The sequence below is a fragment of the Scyliorhinus canicula genome, chromosome 1, assembly GCF_902713615.1.
Source record: "Scyliorhinus canicula chromosome 1, sScyCan1.1, whole genome shotgun sequence".
Taxonomy (NCBI): Eukaryota; Metazoa; Chordata; class Chondrichthyes; order Carcharhiniformes; family Scyliorhinidae; genus Scyliorhinus; species Scyliorhinus canicula.
This window is the reverse complement of record NC_052146.1, coordinates 278,243,582-278,266,208: the sequence shown is the minus strand read 5'-3', so window position 1 is coordinate 278,266,208 and position 22,627 is coordinate 278,243,582. Positions and strand designations below refer to the sequence as shown.

The 22,627-nt window shown below is 49.1% G+C and overlaps 1 protein-coding gene across 7 annotated transcripts in view; it reads right to left on the bottom strand.

Moving 5' to 3' along the window:
- Positions 1-8,507, bottom strand: part of LOC119974729 (CAP-Gly domain-containing linker protein 4-like) — a 513,643-nt gene extending 505,136 nt beyond the window's left edge. For 4 of the 7 annotated variants that reach the window (XM_038813915.1, XM_038813928.1, XM_038813946.1 and 1 more), the window contains exon 1: positions 8,355-8,507. The gene's annotated coding sequence lies outside the window, so the exon portion shown is untranslated. The remainder of the gene's footprint in view (positions 1-8,354) is intronic. The other 3 variants (XM_038813961.1, XM_038813954.1, XM_038813923.1) reach the window with 2 other exon arrangements.
- Between the last annotated feature and the right edge of the window lie 14,120 nt (positions 8,508-22,627).

Sequence of the window (22,627 nt, the reverse complement as noted above, 5' to 3'; positions counted from 1 at the left end):
CTCGGAAGCACCGTCATTTTGACGGACTGCACCCTCCCCGCCAACGACAATGGCAGCATGTCCCACCTCTTGAACTCCTCCTCCATCTGATCTACAAGTCTGGTGAAATTATGTTTGTGAAGAGTCCCCCAGTCCCTGGCCACCTGCACCCCCAGGTACCTAAAGCTCTCCCCTGCCCGCCTAAGCAGGAGCCTACCAATTCTTTCCTCCTGGTCTCCAGGGTGCACCACAAACACCTCACTCTTGCCTAAATTTAGTTTATAACCTGAAAAGGTCCCAAACTCAGCTAGCAGCTCCATCACCCCCGGCATCCCTCCCACCGGGTCCGCCACATACAGTAACAGGTCATCGGCATACAACAACACCCTATGTTCCTCCCCACCTCGGACCAAACCTCTCCACCTCTCTGAATCCCTCAACGCCATCGTCAGCGGCTCGATTGCCAGTGCGAACAACAAGGGGGACGGGGACAACCCTGCCTGGTCCCTCGGTAAAGCCGGAAGTACTCCGACCTCCTCCCATTCGTGGCCACGCACGCCATCGGGGCCTCATATAGCAGCCTCACCCATCTAATAAACCCTTCACGAAATCCAAACCTCCCCAACACCTCCCATAAGTACCCCCACTCCACTCTATCGAAGGCCTTCTCCGCATCCAGCGCCACCACTATCTCTGCCTCCCCCTCAATCGCCGGCATCATGATGACATTCAACAATCTCCGCACATTCGTGTTCAGCTGCCTTCCCTTCACAAAACCTGTCTGGTCCTCGTGTACAACCCCTGGCACACAGTCCTCTATCCTGGTGGCCAGGATTTTTGACAGCACCTTGGCATCTACGTTGAGGAGAGATATGGGCCTGTATGAACCACACTGCTGGGGGTCCTTGTCCCTCTTTAGAATTAACGAGATCAGCGCCCGCGACATCGTCGGGGGCAAAGTCCCCCCTTCCCACGCTTCATTAAGTGTCCGCACCAGCAAGGGGCCCACTAGGTCCACAAACTTTTTATAAAATTCCACCGGGAACCCATCCGGCCCCAGTGTCTTCCCTGACTGCATCTGCCCGATCCCCTTAACTAGCTCCTCCAGCTCATTCGGCGCATCCAACCCCTCCACCTGCTCCTCCTGCACCTTCGGGAAAGAAAGCCCGTCGAGGAACCTCTCCATTCCCCTCCTCTCCCCCATTGGCTCCGACCGGTACAGTTCCCCATAAAAGTCCTTGAAGACCTCATTCACCTCTACCCCCTTCCGCACCACATTCCCACTCTTGACTCTCACTCCAGCAATTTCCTTAGCCGCATCCCACTTGCGGAGCTGATGAGCCAGCATCCTACTCGCCTTTTCACCATGTTCGTACACTGCCCCTTGTGCCTTCCTCCACTGTGCCTCCGCCTTTCTAGTGGTCAGCAAATCAAATTTAGCCTGCAGGCTGCGCCTCTCCCCCAACAGTCCCTCCTCTGGTGACTCTGCGTACCTCCTGTCTACCTCCAGCATCTTTCCCACCAGTCTATCCCTCTCACTCCTTTCGCTCCTCTCCCTGTGTGCCCAGATCAGCTCCCCACGAATCACTGCCTTCAGGGCTTCCCAGACCACCCCCACCTGAACCTCCCCCGTATCATTCACCTCGAGGTACCCCTCAATACTTGCCCGGACCCTCCTACACACCTCCTCCTCCGCCAACAACCCCACACCCAACCGCCACAACGGGCGCTGGTCCCACACCTCCCCCCATCTCCAACTCTATCCAATGCGGAGCGTGGTCGGAGATTGCAATGGCCGAATACTCGGCCTCCTCCACTCTCGGAATCAGTCCCCTACTCACCACGAAGAAGTCTATCCGAGAGTAGACCCTATGTACGTGGGAGAAGAAAGAGTACTCCCGTGCCCTCGGCCTCACAAACCTCCATGGATCCACCCCACCCATCTGGTCCATAAACCCTCTCAGTACCTTGGCCGACGCAGTCCTCCTACCCGTCCTAGAGCTGGACCGATCCAGTGAAGGATCCAACACCGTATTGAAGTCCCCCCCCATGATCAGACCTCCCGCCTCCAGATCCGGGACCCGTCCCAACATACGCCTCATAAAGCCCGCATCATCCCAATTTGGGGCATACACACAAGCAAGTACCACCTTCTCTCCTTGTAGCCTGCCCCTAACCATGACATACCTACCCCCCTTATCCGCCACCACCTCCGATGCCTCAAACGACACATTTTTCCCCACCAGAATCGCCACTCCCCAGTTCTTCACATCCAACCCCGAGTGGAAAACCTGCCCCACCCATCCCTTCCTCAGACAGACCTGGTCCGCCACCTTCAGGTGGGTCTCATGAAGCATTGCCACATCTGCCTTTAGCCCCCTCAGATGAGCAAGTACCCTCGACCGCTTTACCGGCCCATTCAATCCTCTCGCATTCCAGGTGACCAACCGAATCAGAGGGCGTCCTGCCCCCCCTCCCCCGTCGACTAGCCATAGCCCGTCGACTGCCCGCCCCAGGCCAGCACCCCCTGCCCGACCCAGTCCCCACAACGACAACACCTGACCTCTGTCCCCCCGGCCCCCAACCAGCTCCTTCCTGACCCTACCAGCAGCAACCTGGTATTCCCCTTTCCCCCCCTCCCTCCCCTCCCAGGCTAGGAACCCTCCTAGCCGCGAACCGTCCTCCAATGTACTTCCGTGGGTCAGCTAACTTCTGCTGACCCCGGAAACTCCCGCCAATAACCCGACCCCTCCCAAAGTGGGATCATCCCCCAATCTATCCCTCCTCCAGGCACCGCTCCAGCACGGGGAAGAACCAGTTAAGGCCCCGCCTCCCCCCGTCATCGTCTCCACCCCCCAGCCCCGCAGCGCGGGAAACCAGAGGAAAGCCCGCGCTTTCGCACTGCCCCACCACACCCTTCTGACGCAGCTCCCAAATACCAGCCCCACTCCATACCCCCAACCCGACATAGAATACAACAAACCCCCCCAACCCTCCCCGCAAGATACAAAACTCAAACAATGCCCCACCGCAAAAAAAAACACATAACAGAACAACACCCCCATAAATAACCATATCAAAATTGCAAAAGTACAGAAAAAGAGAACACAGCAACAGCAGAATCCAGCAATAAAGTATTACAACCGACCCCGCAACCCCCAACCCCTAGTTCAAGTCCAGTTTCTCCATCCGCACGAAGGCCCACGCCTCCTCCGGGGAATCGAAATGATAATGCCGGTCCGAGTAAGTTACCCACAGGCGCGCAGGCTGCAACATTCCGAACTTTATCTTTTTCTTGTAAAGCACCTCTTTCGTCCGATTAAACCCGGACCGCCGCTTAGCCACCTCCGCACTTCAATCCTGGTAGATCCGTACTACCCCATTCTCCCAATTGCTGCTCTTCACCTTCTTGGCCCAGCGCAGCACACACTTCCGATCACTGAATCGGTGGAACCTCACCAGCACCGCACGCGGGGGTTCATTCTCCTTAGGCCTCCTGGCCAGTACTCTGTGTGCTCCCTCCAGCTCCAAGGGCAGATGGAAAGACCCGGCCCCCACTAGCGAGTTCAGCATCGTGGCCACGTAGGTTGTCAGGTCCGACCCCTCCAGCCCCTCCTCAAGGCCCAAGATCCGCAGATTTTTCCGCCTCATGCGGTGATCAAGCTCCTCGAAGCGTTCCTGCCACTTCTTGTGGAGTGCCTCGTGTCCCTCCACCTTACTCACGAGGATCCCGGCCTCCTCCTCTCGTTCAGTGGCTTGTGTCTGCAACTCCTTGATGGCAGCACCCTGGGTCGTCTGAATCTCCGAGAGCCTTCTGTTCGTTTCCTGCAGAGAGCTCAGTACCTCAGCCTTGAAGTCTGCAAAACAGCGCAGGAGAGCAGCTTGTTGCTCCAGGGCCCACTGCTTCCACTCCTCTGGAGCTCCGCCGGCTGCCACCTTGGATTCCTTCCCCCGTTTTTTCTGGGGAGCTGCTGCCGTTTTTCCCCCCTTTCCACTCCGAGTTCGAGTCATGGACTGCGGGGAAAGTCGATCAGCACGTCTTCTCCCACCGGGAGACGTCGAAAAATTTCTGTTTTGGGCTCTAAAAAGGGCCGAAAAGTCAGTTTAAAACGGGAGCTCCCAAATGTGCGGCTTCCTACGTCATCGCCGCCACCGGAAGTCCCTAATAACACTGTTAATGACAATATCATCCATCACTTTTTTTTTAAATAAATGTAGAGTACCCAATTTTTTTTTCCAACCAAAGGGCAATTTAGCGTGGCCAATCCACCTACCCTGCACATCATTGGGTTGTGGGGGTCAGACCCATGCAGATATGGGGAGAATGTGCAAACTCCACACAGAGTGACCCAGGGCCAGGATCGAACACGGTTCCTTGGTGCTGTGAGGCAGCAGTGCTAACCACTGCACCACTGTGCTACCCACGATGGAAAAGCAATTGACTGGATTAAATTTGTCCTACTTTTTGTGATTGTGACACACCTGGGCAATTTTCTACTTGTCAGATGCCAGTGTCGCAGTTGTATTGGAATAACTAGCTACAGTTGCTTCTAGTTTTGGAGCACGTCTTAAAGCCAGGATATTAATGGGGCCCACAGCCTTTGCTGGATCCAGTCTGCTCAGGAATTTCATGCTATTATATAAAGTGAATTGTTAGGAAACAGAGCTGCTTTAAACAATTCATATTTGTGTTGTGGGTATTAGAAATAAGGTTTCAGTTTAAGTTTAATTGTTTTGTTGTATTTGTGTGCAAAGAAAAACTTTAGTTTAGCTTCAGGTTAAACAATAATAATAATCTTTATTATTTTCACAAGTAGGCTTACATTAACACTGCAATGAAGTTACTGTGATCCCGGCATCAAATGGGCGTTGCAGGATTTGCACATGCGCAGTGGCACCGATGCCAACAGGCGTATGCGCAGTGGCTTCCTTCAACGCGCCGGCCCCAACACAACATGGCACTGGATTACAGGGGCTGGGCGGAAGAAAGGAGGCACCCAGCCAGAGAGGCTGGCCCGCCGATCGGTGGGCCCCGATCGCAGGCCAGGCCACATCGGAGCCACCCCCTCCCCCCGGGCCTGGGGCAGTTGCAAGCACTTCACCTTTTGCACTCATGTGTTAGGCTACGCCATTACGGAGGATGGGAGGGCAGCACGGTGGCACAGTGATTAGCACTGCTGCCTCACGGCACTGAGTATCCTGGTTTGATCCCATCCCTGAGTCACTGTCCTGGTGGAGTTTGCACATTCTCCCTGTGTCTGCGTGGGTCTCACCCCCACAACCCAAAGGTGTGCAGGATACGTGAATTGGCCACACTAAATTGCCCCTTAATTGGAAAAAAAAAGAATTGGGTCGTCTAAAATTTAAAACAAATGATTGAGGATGGGGATGTTCATGGAATGTTTCCTTAACTATTCAGTGGTGGACCGCTATTCTCAACTAGGTGTGGCAAAACTGCAAAGCTTTGATCTGATCCATTGTTATGAGATAATTTAGCTCTATCTATAGCATGCTACATCCTCTGTTTAGCATGCATGTTGTCCCGTGTTGTAGTTTCACCAGGATAGCATCTCTTTTTACAGCACCCCTGCTGGTCCTAGCTTGCAATTCCATGCTCCACATTAAACCATGAAACGGAATAATTTAATGCCCTGCCTCTTGGCGAGTTTTGGAGGTGGGATGGCATCTAATCAGCCAGCAGGATTGCAGGTGGGGAACTCAGCCCCTTCCCGCCTCTGCCCCAATTAAGTCCAGGGTGGAGGCCCGCATAAGGCCCTCATCCACCACAGGTATTTAACAAGTAGCCTGCGCCTGACTCGCCATAAAGGACAAATGAATAGCCTTCGGGGTGAGGGGTTAGTGTCTTATCAAGCAATCTAACATCAGGAAGGGGAGGGGGAGGCATTGAGAGCCCCATGCTCTTGCTGTTAGCCCTCTACCCCCGCTCCCATGAACCCCACCGCACCCTCAATCATCTGTGGCCCGGGTCCACAGCCTGGGTGCATTGCCAGCAATAATCCTTCACTACTAATGGATACTCAATACGAGTCTTTCCAAAAGGTCAAAGGGCTCTCATCGGTTCTCCAGCTGGCAAGCAAGACCCTCGTCGTCATGGCTTCTCATGTGGTACAATGAAAGATATGCCAGTCAATGAGGATAGGGATTCTGATGGAATATAATCCTGAATCTGATAGCCCACAGCACCTCTTGAATGCCCACTTTTGAGTTGCTATATCTGTTATGAATCTAATCCATTTAGCATGGAGGTAGTTCTACACACCATGGTGGAAGCTGTCCTTACTGTGAAGACAGGACTTTGTCTTCACAAGGACTGTTTAGTGGTCACTCAATCATGGGTGAATAGATGTATCTGTGGGAGGTAGACTTGTGAGAACAAGGACAAGCAAGGTTTATGTGCATTTTCTCTATATTTTCATATTGCTTGCTGCAGACCCAATCTGGGAGCTATGTCTTTCAAGATACAGCCAATTCAGTCACTACTGATGCTGCAAAGGCACTAGGGGCGGGGTTCTTCGAGCCTGCGCCAGGTCAGAGAATCGCTGGGGATGCGGGAAATTCCCGCCACGACACTCCGACGCCGGACGCAACTCTCTGGTGACCGGAGAATCGGTAGCAATCGCACCCGCACGGACTCTGCGGCGCTGGTTGGGGGACGCTGAAAGAGGCCCCCACGGCGATTCTCCGTGGGCGACCGGCCAAGTTCTGCCAAGTCCCGCCGGCATGGTTCCAACCAGGTATCACCCGGGGTGAGCTCGGACCCCCCTGCCGTGGTGGACATCCTGGTGGGGTTGCGGGAGGATCTGACTCCGGGGGAATGGCCTCAACGGGGTTCAGGCCCGCGATTGGGGGTGTCCGATCGGCGAGCGGCCGCGATCTGGAGGGGGCCTACCTCCGCACGGGCCCTCTGTAGGTCTCCGCCATGTTGCTCAGTGCCAGCGCGGAGTAGGCAACCATGTGCATGCGCCCGGGCGGAGATGGCCATCGTGCGCATGCGCGAACCTGCGCCAGCCGTGCAGGGTCACCTTTCGATGCCAGAGCAGAGCGCAGCACTACGGCACTGTGCTGGCCCCCTAAAGGCCGCTGAATTGCTGGGCCAGGAGGCCTGTTGACGCCGGCGTACACCACTCCGGTGTTTACGCCAGCTTCAACACATGGCTGGTATTTCGGAGAATCCCTGCCTATATATATGAACACATGAACAAGGAGCAGGAGGAGGTCATTCACCCCTTGAACCTGTTCCGTCATTTAATAAGATCATAGCTGATCTGATAGTAACCTCAAATCCACATCCCACCACCCCCAATAATCTATCACGTCCTTGCTTATTAGGAATCTAACCACCTCGGCCTTAAAAATATTCAAAAACTCTGCTTCCACAACCTTTTCAAGAAGACAATTTCAAAGACTCACGACTCTCGGAGTGCAAACAAATCCTTATAAGTGGTGTGCAATATGACTAGCTGATAGAACAGGACATACCCAGAAATAGTGATGGCGAGGTCTGGGACATTGACTCAAAGGTATGATTCTACAAGTATGACTATTTTGAAGTTGTTGCTTAATTAGTCTGTGGGACAGCTTTCCCAATTTTGACACATGTCCCCAGATATTATTGAGACAGACTTTGTTGTGTTCACTGAGTTGGGAATGCCTCTGGTGCTTCCAAAAATGATGCTGAGTTGAATGTCTGGAGGTCTATTCCGCTTTTTAATTTTTTTTCCCCACAGTAACCCTTGTGCTTTTCATAAATGTTTAGAGGCAACTGAGTGGCTCACTAGAACATTTCAGTGGACAGTTAAGAGTTAATCACATTGCTGTGGGTTTGGAATTACAGATATGTCAAACGGAGGCAAGCATGGCAGAGCGCCTTCCCGAAAGGGTACCAGGGAATCAGATTAATTTTTATGACAGTCCAGCAGTTTCACGGTCACTATTACATCTGGTACTAACTTAATTCAATATTTATTTAACTGAATTGAAATTCCTCAACTGCCCTGATGGGATTTGAACTAAAGTCTCTGGAGCATTAGCCCAGGCCTCTGGACTGACAACTAATAACATAGCTATAAACTAGTAAACCTCGAAACGATCACATACCTAACACCTGGTAGTGGTCAGGGTGGACTCTCTTAACACTGTTACAGCACAAGGGGCTCTGGATGACATTGCATTCATGGCCCTGACAACGGAAGTAATTTGCTTCGAAAAGTAAACACCAGTTCACCCAGACCCAAATAAAACACAAAACAAAAATCGGATCTCCCAATTAAGGCACGTCCACCGTTAAGATAAATCTCGCCAGCCGGCACCTGGAGGAGAGGCGTAGCAGATAGTAGTGTATATCCCACACTCACCCTATGGAGAGCCGGTGGTCGGATCTTAGCGCTCGGTGCTGAGAGCGGTGACAGACACGGCTGCAAACAACATGGTAGCGGTGTCAGGTCAGCCACTGACTGGGCCCCGCGCTCTCCCACTCCACCGCACGGAGGCGCGCAAACACCTGTGCGCAGGCGCCGCTCCGAGCGGCCGTTGAGCTCGAGCGCGGGGAGGCGCGCAGCGGAGCGCGAGCTGTTTGTTGTGCTCGGGCTCACCGTGCTGCCTTCATCTGGACAGTTCAGACCTTATGTCAAGAGCTTGCGAGTGGGTGCCGGTCCCACTCCAGCCGGTCTCTCTTTTATCAAAGAGTAGGAAATCTTTAGCTTGGCGCTTTATTGCGATTGGAGACCTTCTCCTTTTTCTTTCTCTTCGGTTCGAAAAGCGGGCAAAGTTTTCTCCGGTGCCATGGTTGGCGAATATTTAATCTCAACCAACATCAATCAACATCGGTCGCAAAGAAGAATCACATTGGACTCGAATTGTTAACTCTGTTTCTCTCTCCACAGATGCTGCCAGACCGAGTTTTAGCATCACTCAGTCAACTCTCCAGCAGCCGCGGTATTTTACTTTCATATCAGTAACATTGGGCCCTTGCTGTGCACAAATCGACAGCCATGTTTTTCAGTTATAGATTGTTAGGTATCATTTGGTGTGTTTTAATGGAGCCTTTGTAATCTTATGTAGGTTAACTATGTATTTATTAACTATAAGAACTATGTAAATATATACAGTAAAGGGCACAAACTCAGAACTTTCTCCATGCCTGCTTGGTGCACAGGGCTCAGTCCAATTTTAGACTGATCACCAGGTTGGGTCATGTGTTCTCTTTCATGACTTTGTGGACAATACTGTACTCACCCCTGCATTAACCTTATATGTGCCAGACTCTTATACTACACCTCCCCAAGCCTTTAACCAATGTATTTCAAATTATTTACCCCTTGTATATACATTGTTATTACTACCACATCAAACCTGTGAGTTCATGGGTTGAAGTGGTCTTGAGGCTTTATAATCCTTCCAGATCTTGTTCCCAGTACTTTTTGGAGGAGTGGCAAGCACTGTTGTTACAGTTAACTCTTGATTTGGAGGTTATTCTGGCATCTGGGTATTATTCTCTATGTCTGCCCATTACTGTAGGCACAGGCAGTTTAAATATGAGGTGACTTCTCCTGTTCCTCCTAATTGAACCCTCTGAGATGCTGACCAGGTAGGATTGGGGTTGACCATTGCCCTTCCTAGTGATAACCTCTCTCTCGAGATCTTAATCCAAATCTTGTCCTTTTGTAGTTGTGGCAAATGTTTAGGTGCGGCACCATTTGCTGTAGACGGAAGCCTGTTTCTGCCTGTAGGATTGCTCTCCAGCTTGGATGTCCTGATAATCTTAATCCTTATATGCACGGAACAGCATTGGGACCAAATTCACACCTCACTATGCCAACATCTTCATGCACAAGTTTGAACAAGACCTCCTTACCGCACAGGACCTTCAACCGACGTTATACACCAGATACATCGATGACATTTTTTTCCTTTGGACCCACGGCGAAGAATCACTGAAACGACTAAACGATGACATCAATAAGTTCCATTCTACCATCAGACTCACCATGGACTACTCTCCAAAATCGGTCACCTTAGCACTTCGCTTTACCGCAAGCCCACGGATAACCTCACGATGCTCCACTTCTCCAGCTTCCACCCTAAACACGTTAAAGAAGCCATCCCCTATGGACAAGCCCTCCATATACACAGGATCTGCTCATACGAGGAGGAGCGTAACAGACATCTACTGACGCTGAAAGATGCCCTCGTACGAACAGGATATGGCGCTCGACTCATCGATCGAGAGTTCCAACACGCCACAGCAAAAAACCGCACCAACCTCCTCAGAAGACAAACACGGGACACAACCAACAGAGTACCCTTCGTCGTCCAATACTTCCCCCGAGCAGAGAAACTACGACATCTTCGCAGCCTTCAAACAACCACGCAATCTTAAACAAACCATTGTTTTCAGCAAACTACCCAGCCTTCAGAACAATGACCATGACACCACACAATCCTGCCATGGCAATCTCTGCAAGACGTGCCAGATCATCGACACCATTACACCTGAGAACACCACCCACCAGGTACGCGGTACATACTTGTGCGACTCGGCCTACGTTGTCTACCTCATCTGCTGCAGGAAAGGATGTCCCGAAGCGTGATACATTGGCGAGACCATGCAGACGCTGCGACAATGGATGAACGGACATCGCGCGACAATCGCCAGGCAGGAATGTTCCCTTCCAGTCGGGGAACACTTCAGCAGTTAAGGGCATTCAGCCTCTGATCTCCGGGTAAGCGTTCTCCAAGGCGGCCTTCAGGATGCGCAACAATGCAGAATCGCAGAACAAAAATATTTGCCAAGTTCCGCACACATGCGTACGGCCTCAACTGGGACCTTGGATTCATGTTGTATTACATTCACCCCCTACCATCTGGCCTGGGTTTGCAAAATCCTACCAACTGTCCTGGCTGGAGACAATTCACACCTCTTTAACCTGGGGTTACCCCTATCTCTGGATCTGTAAAGACTTAATTACCTGCAAATGCTCGCTTTCAAAGCATTTTATTGCATCTTTGATTTTGTCTATATATATGTTTCTGGAACATACCTCTTCATTCACCTGAGGAAGGAGCAGCGCTCCGAAAGATAGTGATTTGAAACAAACCTGTTGTACTTTAACCTGGTGTTGTAAGACTTCTTACTGTGCTCACCCCAGTCCAACGCCGGCATCTCCACATCATGCCTGATAATCTTTATCAGCTATGGCATTAGTTTCTTCGACAGGATTGGAAGTTGTGTGCAAAGTTTCCTACCCATCAGGAGTTCAGAAAGGGCCTGGCTGCATTGCAACAGAGTGGACCTGTATGATAGCAGTATTGTCGGAAAATCCTTATTCTTTTTTAGAGTTTTTACTTTTACAATGCGGACTCCTCTTTTCGCTTCCCCATTTCACTGTTGGTATTTACTGGTTTGTTGGTGAAAGCTGGATGTGGTGAAGTGCACAAAGTACTCCTTTGAAACTTGTAGGCCATTATCAGACATGATCTTGTCCGGGATGTCTTGGCTGATGTACATCTCTTTCAATGCCTTAATTACTGTCCCTGTGGTAATCGTATATAATTGCCTACCTTGAACCCATCTGGAAATGTAATTCACCACTATAAGGATCAATTTGCTGTTGGAGACAAATAGGTTGATGTCCAGCCTCTCCCACGGCCTGGTAGGGAATTGTGTGGGAATGCGGGGCTCTCTTTGGTCCTGCCTGTGCAGGGCACACGCCTTATAATTTGCTATAGTGTCCTCAATTGCCCTGGAAATGCCTCATGGATGACAGTGAATTAGGCTCATACCCTGCATGTTGTGATGCCCAGGTGAACCTGGTATATTTTTATGAAGCATCTCGGGCGAAGGGAAACTGGGATGACCAGCCCCTCATTGTAGAGCAGAAAAGTTTTGACAACCGTGAAGTGTTTTTGTTGATTAAACCAAGCTCTAATGGCACCTCTCTGTCTATCTGTTGTGGTTACCCTTGTAGGAAGGAATGTCAGATGCACGCACCGCATCCCCCTGGCAAATCTGTTAGGAGTTTACTTGTGGTCAACATTGCGGGCCGCAGGTGTCTGAGAAAAATAAAGAACAAAACCCTGGCATTGAGACCTGGGAGTGTAGCACTGAGGAGAGCGGGGGCAGAGAGGAGGCAGAGGAGTGTGGCAGACCCAGAGATTGGAATATAATCCATAAATTTAATCCATTTTCCTCCCCCTGACCAGCAAGACATGTGATAAGTCATTCAAAAAAGATATGAGAGGCTGTTGGCTTCACTCCTTGAGCAAGGGAAGAGCCTCTATGCACAGCCGGAGGGGATTTTGGCCTGTGTCAGGGCTGCCTCGGATATTTCTAAGAAGGACATGCTGTCGCATTCCAGAATACTAGACGAAAGAGAGAGGAGTAAAAAAAGTATAATATGAGGGTGGAAGATTATGAATTGTATCCTGATGAACCGGTCACAGCAAGGGCGAGATCCTTGGTATACCTGGCATGAGCTTGACCTGAGATGAAATTGCGGTGAACCGATGCATTGGGAATTTTGGTATTAGTAAAGCTTTGCCAAGCGAATGGGGCAAAGATGTAAAATTATAAACATGCCCTAAATGATGAGTTTGTGGAAATGATGAGTTTGTGGGTACTTGCGTGGCTGTGATAGCACCATTTGGTGCAATGGAGAGAAACCACGTGCGAGGTTGATCATATGGATGAAGTGAGAAGACAGGAACAATGCCCGCAGTTCCCCCCAAGGGGAAATTGGCCTGATGAACAGCAGGTACCCAGAAGGCAAGGTTTAAAACAGACTTCCTGTTCACTGAGAAATGTTCATTTGACATATTCATTAGAAATCATATGGTACTAAACTCCACATTTCATTATGCCGCTCAGTATCATGTTTTGACTGATACCACTTCTGTGGATCTCATTGAAGAGATGTGATATAAATGTAATACATTGCATTAGTTAGTAGGTATGGGAATAAATTAAGTGTCTACCCCCAAACTTCCTTCAATAACCCCCATAACTAACCGCCCACTGAAATTATCTGATCCTGCACCCCTCCCACCACACTCTCCCCAATCAGACCCTCTCCCTCCACACACTCTCTTTCTCCCACCACTTTCTACTATCACCCTCTCCCTCCACTATCTCTCCCACCACTTTCTACTATCACACTCTCCCTCCATTACTTCGCCACACTTTCCATTTTCTCACCCTCCACTCTCTTCCTCCACAATTTCTCCTGCACTCTCTCCACCCACCCACCCTCACGAAACCCACCAAAACTAGCAGGCGCCAACTTTTCATCACCATGGAGATGGGACACAGATGGCCCCACCCCATGTATGTGATTGGGCACTGTCGGTTCGCTACCATATTGTGGGGTGTTTATGAGCAGTTGATTCAGCTGAAAAAAGTGAGTGTGTCATGGAATTGTTTCTCATTGAAGATGTTACTGAAAAGGTTGGGAACCACTATTGTGGTGTGTTGGATATTGTTTGGTAGATCTTAATAAAATCTTTGTAGTCTTGGATTAATTTTTATTAACTACAAGTACTATGCACATATTTACAGTAAAGGGACAGCTCCGTGCTTGCTTGTGCACATGCTCAGTCCAACACCAAAATTGACCTCCAGGTGTTGATTATGTGATATCTTACATCACTCTGCACACTACTGTATTCAGTACCATGTTAACCCTATATGTGCCAGACCTTTATACCGCAATTCCTATATTACAATGTTAACTGGCACTTCAAAGATATTCATCGCTTTGAGATTGCCTGCTTCATGACCTCGGGACATCTGGATAAAAAATTGGTTTATTGGAAAACCATAATGGCAGCAAGTGCCACATTATGCTGATCATACAAATAAAACAAGTAATCATAATACATGACATGATTATGGACAATCATAAAAATAAAGAATAAATAAAATGATTACACAATTATTACTTCAGCATACAAATAGTTACAATATATTGCAAAATGCAGGTCTCCTTAATTTACATAACAGAATCGAACAGCCTATTGCGATCTGCATTTTGTATTAAAGTTCATGGTTCAGGTTGGCTGTCAGGTTGGATTCATTGAGTTCTCATTTACATACCATTTATGAGTTGTATAAAGTAGGGAATTTAGAAATTTCATTGTGTATTTGCTCTATTTTATTTGTGAAATGGTACCTACGTTATTCCATCGATTTACTTTGGCTGTTAGGTGGCTGTGAAAAGAGATGATGGCAATGGGATGTGGAATTCAAGACTTTTCAGCAAAGTCCAGACAGCTTTTTCCACCTTTCAGTAAAGGAACACACATTCAGTTGTTTGATTTTGTCAGTGTAGCTTTGTACAAATTACCTAGGATATAAACTGCAGGTATCTGAATACATGAGTTAAATAAGGATTGTGTGCTGCAGTTGCAGATAGCCAAGTGGGAAAATGATATGGCAATAACAGAGACCTAGCTCAAAAAAGGCAGAATTGCATACTAAATATTCCTGGATACAAGGGGTGGGATTCTCCATGAGGGACTGTGCCAGGATTCCCCGATGGCGAAATCATGGTCGGTGATCGGGCGGAGAATGGGCTCCGACGCCAAAAACGGTGCCGGTCTGACGCCGGTCAGCCATGCTCTCCACCCCCCCCCCCCCCCCCCCCCCCCCCCCCGAAATGGTGTCATTGCTCCGCGCGACGGTGTAACGGCTTTGCCGCATCATTGAACGGCCCTCCCACGATGCTCCACCCCCGCTGGGACGATTTCCTGACAGCGTGGGACAGTGTGATCTCAGCCGTGCGAGAACCTGGCATGGCGGCTATGGAGTGTGTCCAGCACCGCCACACTCAGCCGGGACATGCGAGGGCTGAGGGATGGCCAGTGGATGGGCTGTGGGGTCATGAATGGTGGATCGGGTCTGCGCATGGCCGGCACCATGTTGTATGGTGCGACCACTGCAGCCCATCAGCTGTGCATACACGCAGCCCAGGACCCCCACCCATTTTTCGGCACTGCACTTTCACCCAGTGCTGGCCCCTCACTGCCCCCGGAATCAGCGAGGGTTTCAAGCCGTTTTTTTTTGGTCGTGAAAGACCACACGTGCTATGTGGGCACGGGCAATTAGCCACTGAAACGGAGAATCCAGCTTTATGTTTTCCGACCAGAGCTGAATTGAACTTGTTTTACGATTCCCTTGCAGTCATAAAGCAGGATGCAATTCTGTTCCATGTCATGCAAATTTAGGCATGGTGTGAAATAGGAGAGATTCCCACGGGCCGCCATCTTGAGGGGGCGGCCCAATTGTGAGGCCCCGTGGTCAGCATCACCCCTGCCCCCCGCACCGCAACTTGGCCCCAACGCACTGCAAATTTGTATTGTTAAATATGAGAAATAGGGTGTAGATTTAAGTGAATTTAATTTAGTGTTTTTGTGTAAAACAAAGGGTACAATTCTATTTAAATTCGTGTTAAACAAAGATGTTTACACGTATGGGGGATTTGGTTTCATTTCAAACTTTTTCAGTTGTGCTGAGAGAGTTTATGATGAGAAAAGTAAACACGAGCTTGAGAAAATGAGATGTTACTGAGAAACCAGGGACCACTTTTAAGGAAGTACTTTTTTGAGGCAGAAGACAGGAAATTATAGGCCAGTTAGCCTGACTTCGGTCATTGGCAATATTTTAGACGGAGTGGATGTGATTTATTCAGATTTCGAGAAGGCCTTTGACACGGTGCCAAATAGGACACTGTTAAATAAGTTAAGGGGCAGCACGGTGGCACAGTGGTTAGCACTGCTGCATCACAGCGCCGAGGTTCCAGGTTTGATCCGGGCTCTGGGTCACTGTCCATGTGGAGTTTGCACATTCTCCCCGTGTTTGCGTGGGTTTTGCCCCCACAACCCAAAGATGTGCAGGGTAGGTGGATTAGCCATGCTAAATTGTCCCTTAATTGGAAAAAATGAATTGGGTACTCTAAATTTAAAAAGAAAGAGGAAGCAGGAGGCTGCAGAAGGACCTGGACTGGCAAGGAGAGTGGGCAAAGAAGTGGCAGATGAAATACAATGTGGAAAGTGTGAAGTTATGAACTTTGGACAGAGGAATGGAAGCATAGACTACTTTCTAAGTGGGGAAATGCTGAGAAAATAAGAAGCACAAAGGACTTGGGAGTCCTTATTCAAGATTCTCTTAAGGTTAACACAGGTTCAGTCGGAAGTTGGAAGGCAAATATTAGCATTCATGTCCAGAGGGCTAGAATACAAGAGCAGAGGTGTACTTCTGAGGCTGTATAAGGCTCTGGTCAGACCTCATTTGGAGTAATGTGAGCAGTTTTGGTCCCATATCTAAGGAAGGATGTGCTGGCCTTGGAAATGGTCCAGAGGAGGTTCACAAGAATGATCCCTGGAATGAAGAGCTTGTCGTATGAGAAACGGTTCAGGACTTTGGGTCTGTACTCATTGGAGTTTAAAGGATGAGGGGGGATCTTATTGAAACTTACAGGATACTGCGAGGCCTGGATAGAGTGGTGGTGGAGAGGATGTGGCCAGTAGTAGGAAAAACTAGAACCAGAGGGTACAATCTCAGACTAAAGGGACGATCCTTTAAAACAGAGATTAGGAGGAATTCCTTCAGCCAGAGGGTGGTGAATCTGTGGAACTCTTTGCCGCAGAAGGCTGTGGAGGCAAAATCACTGAGTGTCTTTAAGACAGAGAGAGATAGGTTCTTGCTTAATGAGGGTATCAGGGGTTATGGGGAAAAGGCAGGAGAATGGGAATGAGAAAAATATCAGCCATGATGAATGGTGGAGCAGGTTGATGCTCCAAGTGGCCTAATTCTGCTCCTATGTCTTATGGTCGTATAGTTGTTTTTTTTTAAATAAATTTAGAGTACCCAATTCATTTTTTCCAATTAAAAGGCAATTTAGCGTGGCCAATCCACCTAGCTTGCACATTTTTGGGTTGTGGGGGCGAAACCCACGCAAACACTGGGAGAATGTGCAAACTCCACACGGACAGTGACCCAGAGCCGGGATCGAACCTGGGACCTCGGCATCATGAGGCCGCAGTGCGAACCCACTGCGCCACTGTGCTGCCCTATAGTTTAGTTTTAACTGAAAGGCAGATTGGAAGAAGCCTAGCAGTGAAAGATTGAACATCTCTCACAGATTTGCTCGAAATGAAGGCTAACAATGGGGTAAAGGGCAAGCAAGCATGTGCCAGTAACCTAAGGAACAACTCCTTAGGGAAACTAGAGAAATTAAAACAATTTTCCAGGAAAAATGAAATTCAAGGAATAGGAAACTGGAACAGGGTACTTTTAATGTTGTTGTCAGATGCCTGATTTATTACAAGAACACTTATAGCTAATGCTATAAACGATTTATTAACATAACTGTGGGTAAACTATATACAAAACAATAGATTATTAACTGTAAAATTATGCAGTAAAAATACTTTTCACTGTACCTCGGTACACATGACAATGAACAAATCCAATCCAATGCACAAGCAACCTCTCTCCAGCTTCCTCCAGCCAGTCTGAGGTCAGCTGACTTCAACATTCACTTATAAACCTGTGAGATGCCTAATGTTTAGTTGGTGAATTACAACACAACCAGTACTGTTCATTGAAGTCGCAGGCATAATTTCAAAGAAGTTGGCTAGTGAGAAACTAAAGACATCTAAAACAATCCTAAAGGGTTGTGATATTTTACTATGGCCGGAAAAGTGATGGTTGAAACATTTAGTGGCTGGATCTCGGAGAGTTTGTAAATCTTAAAAGCATTCAAGACAAAGGAATACTGAGAGTTGGAAAACCTGGTGTTAGATCCTTGCTAAAACAGTGGAGACAAAACTGTATTTGAAAGGATAGTAGGAAAACCCAGAGGTGGATCTTTGATTAAAACAGCTGATTGAAAGTATTGGTTGCATGAAGATTTTTTTTTTTTTTTTTATTTTTTTAAATTTAGATTACCCAATTATTTTTTCCAATTAAGGGGCAATTTAGTGTGGCCAATCCACCTACTCTGCACATTTTTGGGTTTAGAATTCGGAAACACGTGTATGACAATCACCTCGGGGGAATTTGAGGAGAAATCCACGGAAGATCAATTGAGTGGCACCTGCCATCTGTTTTCAGAGTAGGGTGTTGTCCGACCACAGTTGACCTGTTGGGTTACAGTGACTGTGTTTTACCAAGAGCATTATAACATGAGACCTATTTTGTAACCTGTGTTATCCTTAAAATTTGTGAAGTGTGAGTGATGGAATATTGTATTATTTTCAAACTTTTCATGTTTAATAAACATTTTTGTTGTTAAAAGCTAATTAGTAGCCCTGTGACTCTTCTTCTATATTTTCTTTTTAACAAAATAAGCTATGAGGTGGGATTCTCCATGCCGCCACACCCGTTTCCTGCTGCAACACATCCCCGCCGACAGCAGGATTCTTTGTCCCAGCAGCCGGCCAATGGGGTTTCCCACTGTGGGTGCCATCATGAAATCAGCGAACGTGAGTGCACTGCTGGCGAAACGGATGAAATGAAATGAAAATCGCTTATTGTCACGAGTAGGCTTCAATGAAGTTACTGTGAAAAGCCCCTAGTTGCCACATTCCAGCATCTGTGTGGGGAGGCTGGTACGGGAATTGAACCGTGCTGCTGGCCTGCCTTTGCTTTAAAAGCCAGCGATTTAGCCCAGTGTGCTAACCCAGCCCCTGGAGCCCACCAGCGAAGAATCCAGCTGATGGTCTTTTGAACCAGGTTCCATCCTGGGATCTTCCAGAAAAGTAGTAACATTAACTGAGATTGTAAGAGATTATATTTGCTACTTTCCATTAAGATGGAACAGTTCTAGAATCTAGGGTGTTTCGAAAAAAACATTTTTTAATGCTTTAATTGTTTTTTTGTTACACATAACTCAATATAAATACACACAGAATGATAAGAATTTGGCAAGGGAGGGCACTAATGTTAGTTACATTACAGTCATTCTTTGCTATTTGCATGAGTTCATTTCATCATTTCTTTTTGCTCTTGTTTTATTTCCCATTGCCGCTTTTGCTATGGCCATTGTCGTCCCCTGTGTCGCCATTCCCACTTGTGATCCCCTCTCTTTTCTCCCTCTTGGCTCCCACCGTTGTTTTCCACCCCCCACCCACCCCCCCCCCCCCCCCCCCCCCCCCCCCGCCCTGCGGACCCCGGCCCTCCTGCTGGGTTCGGTTTTGTTTTCTTGTTTCCCCCCTCCCTCTCCCCCTCTTTCCTTTTGTGTCTTGGTTACTTTCTCTTTATCTGTGGCTACAAACAGGTCCTGGAACACCAGGGTGAATGGCTCCCATGTTCTGTGAAAGCCTTCTTCCGACCCATGGATGATTTTCTCCATTTTGAGAAATTCCGATAGGTCGGACAGCCAGCCTACAGCTTTAGGTGATGCTGTTGACTGACAGCCGAGCAGGAGTCCACGGCGGGCAATCAGGGAGGCAAAGGCAAGGGCATTGGCCCTCCTCTCCATGAAGAGATCTGGCTGATCTGATACCCGAAGACTGCCACTTTCAGGCATGGCTCCACCCTCATCCCCACCACTTTGGACATTGGCTTGAAGAAGGCTGTCCAGTACCCAGCAAGTCTGGGGCAAGACCAGAACATGTGGGGGTGATTGGCCAGGCCTTCTTTCACATCTATCCTCCACCTCCGGGAAGAACCGGTTCTGGTCCAGTGGGCTCTATGTACGACTTTTAGTTGCGTTAGGTTGAGTTTTGCACATGTGGAAGTGGAGTTGACCCTGTGCAGTGCTTTGCTAGAGAGTCCCCACCCTATTTTAAACCCCAAGTCCTCCTCCCACTTCTACCTTGTCGCATCCAGTTTGGCGTTGGCCCTCTCTATCAGTCGTCCGTACATGTCGCTAGTTTCCTTTGCCTACAATGTCTGCGACCAGTAGTTCTAGTAGTGGCGGTGGTGGGCATGTCCTTGTTTCTTTCCGTAGCAAGTTTTTGAGCTGCAGGTACCTGAATTGATTGCCCCCTGGTGGTTGAAATCTTTCCGTCAGTTAATCCAGTGTTGTGACCCTACCGTCAGTGTACAGATTCCCAACTGTCAGTGTCTCCCCCGTCCTGCCTCCACCCTTTCAAGGAGGCATCTGTGAGCGCCGGCGCGAACCTGTGGTTGTTGCCGATGGGGGCCTTGTCGGACATTTTGGTTCAGCCGAAATGTTGTAGCAGCTGGTTCCACGACTGGAGTGTTGCCAACATCACTGGGCTGCTTGAGTACTTCTTGGATGGGGCTGGGAGTGCCGCCATGGCTAGGGCCCGGAGGGAAGTCCCCTTGCTGCAGTCCACCTCCGTGAGCACCCATTCGGCTTCTGGCTCCTTTATCCACCCCTTCATCCTTTCTGCTGTCGCTGCCCAGTGGGAGAGCTAGTCCCCCCTCCCCGGACTTCCTTTTCTGTAGGACCTTCTTTGGGATTCTTGCATCTCCCCCCGCAGGTCCTTTTTAACTTCCTCTGTCAGGCTGGTCAGGTTCCATTTGTAGACCCCTGTCCAGTCGTGGACGATTTGGATCCCTAGGTAGCAGAATTTGTGTCGGGCTTGTTTAAACAGCAGTCCCACCAGCTCTGCCCCTACCCCTTGCGGGTTCACCGGGAAGATCTCGCTTTTGCTCATGTAAAATTTGTAGCTCAAGAATGCTCCAACCTCTTTCAGGAACGTGATAACTCCTTCCATGCTGCTTTGTGTATCCAAGTTGTAGAGGAGCAAGTCATCCGCATAGAGCGGAACTCTATAATCGCTGCCTCCTCTTCGGATCTCCTTCCAGTTCTTTGCTGTTCTGAGCGTGATCGCTAGTGGTTCTAATGCTAGGGTGAACAGCAGCAGGGATAACGGGCAACCCTGCCCCATGCCCTTGTGCAGCTGAAAGTATTTCGAACTGGTGGTATTTGTCTGTACGCTTGCCATGGGGGCGTTATACAGGAGTTTCACCCAGATGGTGAAACCTGTTCCGAGCCCAAACCGCTCCAGTGCTTCTGTGAGGTACTTCCATTCGACTCTGTCAAAGGCATTTTCTGCGTCTAGGGAGACAATCACCTCAGGTGTTCTCTCACCGGATGGGTTCATGATCACATTCAGCAGGCACCTGATGTTCGATGTTAGCTGTCTAACAAAGCCCATTTGGTCTTCTGCGACCACCTCTGGTATGCAGTTTTCCAGCCTCTTGGCTCGGAGCTTGGCCAATATTTTAGCGTTTACGTTTAGTAGCAAGATGGGTCTGTAGGAACCACACTCTGTTGGGTCTTTGTCTTTTTTAGTTATTAATGAGATTGAGGATTGTGCCAGCATAGGCAACAGTGTGCCCCGCACCAGCAAGTTTGTTAACATCTCCTACAGGCGCGGGGCCAGTGCTGTCACAAATCTTTTGTAGACGTCTGCCAGGAATGCACCTTCCCCGCCTAAATTGAACTAATACTCTCCATGACCCCTCCCAGTTCTAGCAATACTGTCAGGCCCTGTTTCCTGTCTCTCCCCCCCCCCCCCCCCCCCCACAACTGACATGTCCAGTCTGTCCAGGAATTGCTTCATCCCCAAATCCCCTGCTCAGGGCATCCTTGTTATATAGCCCCCGGTAGAAGGTCTCGAAGGCTTTGTTGACCTTGTCTCGGTCCATTTCCAATGTGCATCTGCTATCCCTAATTTGTGCAATTTCCCCTGTGGCAACCTGCTTTCTAAGCTGGTGCTCCAGCAGGTGGCTGGCTTTCTCTCCGTATTCATACAAGGTCCCCCGTGCCTGGTGGAGTTGGTGCACCGCTCTCCTCATGGAGAGCAGGTCAAAGTCCATCTGTAGATTTTTTCTCTTCGCCAGGAGCTCTACGGTCGGGACCTCGGAGTATTGATAGTCCACCTCCAGTATGGAGTCAACGAGCTGTTGCCTAGCTGCCCTCTCCTCTCTGTGCTTTAAAATGTCTCCTTTATCACCGCCTTTAGCGCCTCCCAGAACGAGGAGGGTGAGACCTTCCCATTTTGGTTGTTCTTTATGTATTCAGCCTGTGATGTTTTCTCGCTGAAGGCCTTATCAGGCAGTATGGCCGCGTCCAACCTCCATGTGGGGTGTTGGGCACTGCCTGTCTCCAATCTCACATCCATATAATGTGGAGCCTGGCTGGAGATTACAATTGCAGAGTATTCTGCCCTGACCAACCCTGGAAGCATCCATTTCCCCACTACAAAAAAGTCGATACTTGAGTATACATTATGCACGGGGAGAATGCGCAAATCCCCTCGTCGCCACACTACGGCGCCTGTGCGGGTACACTGAGGGACACGGAGGGAGAATTCCAAAAGTCCAATTAGCCCAGCATGTCTTTCGGGACTTGTGGGAGGAAACCGGAGCATCCGGAGGAAACCCACGCAGACACAGGGAGGAAACCCACGCAGACACAGGGAGAACGTGCAGCCTCTGCAGAGTGACCCAAGCCGGGAATCGAACCCAGGTCCCATGTGCTGTGAAGCAACAGTGCTAACCACTGTGCTACCCATAATGATAGTGGCAGAGGTATAACCCCCCTAAAGGTTGGAGATCTCAGAGGCCTGTCACTTTGGCTTTCCCCATTATGATATAATGGCAAAGAGATGTGCCGAGAGCCATGATCAACAACCCTCAGACAACAAAGAC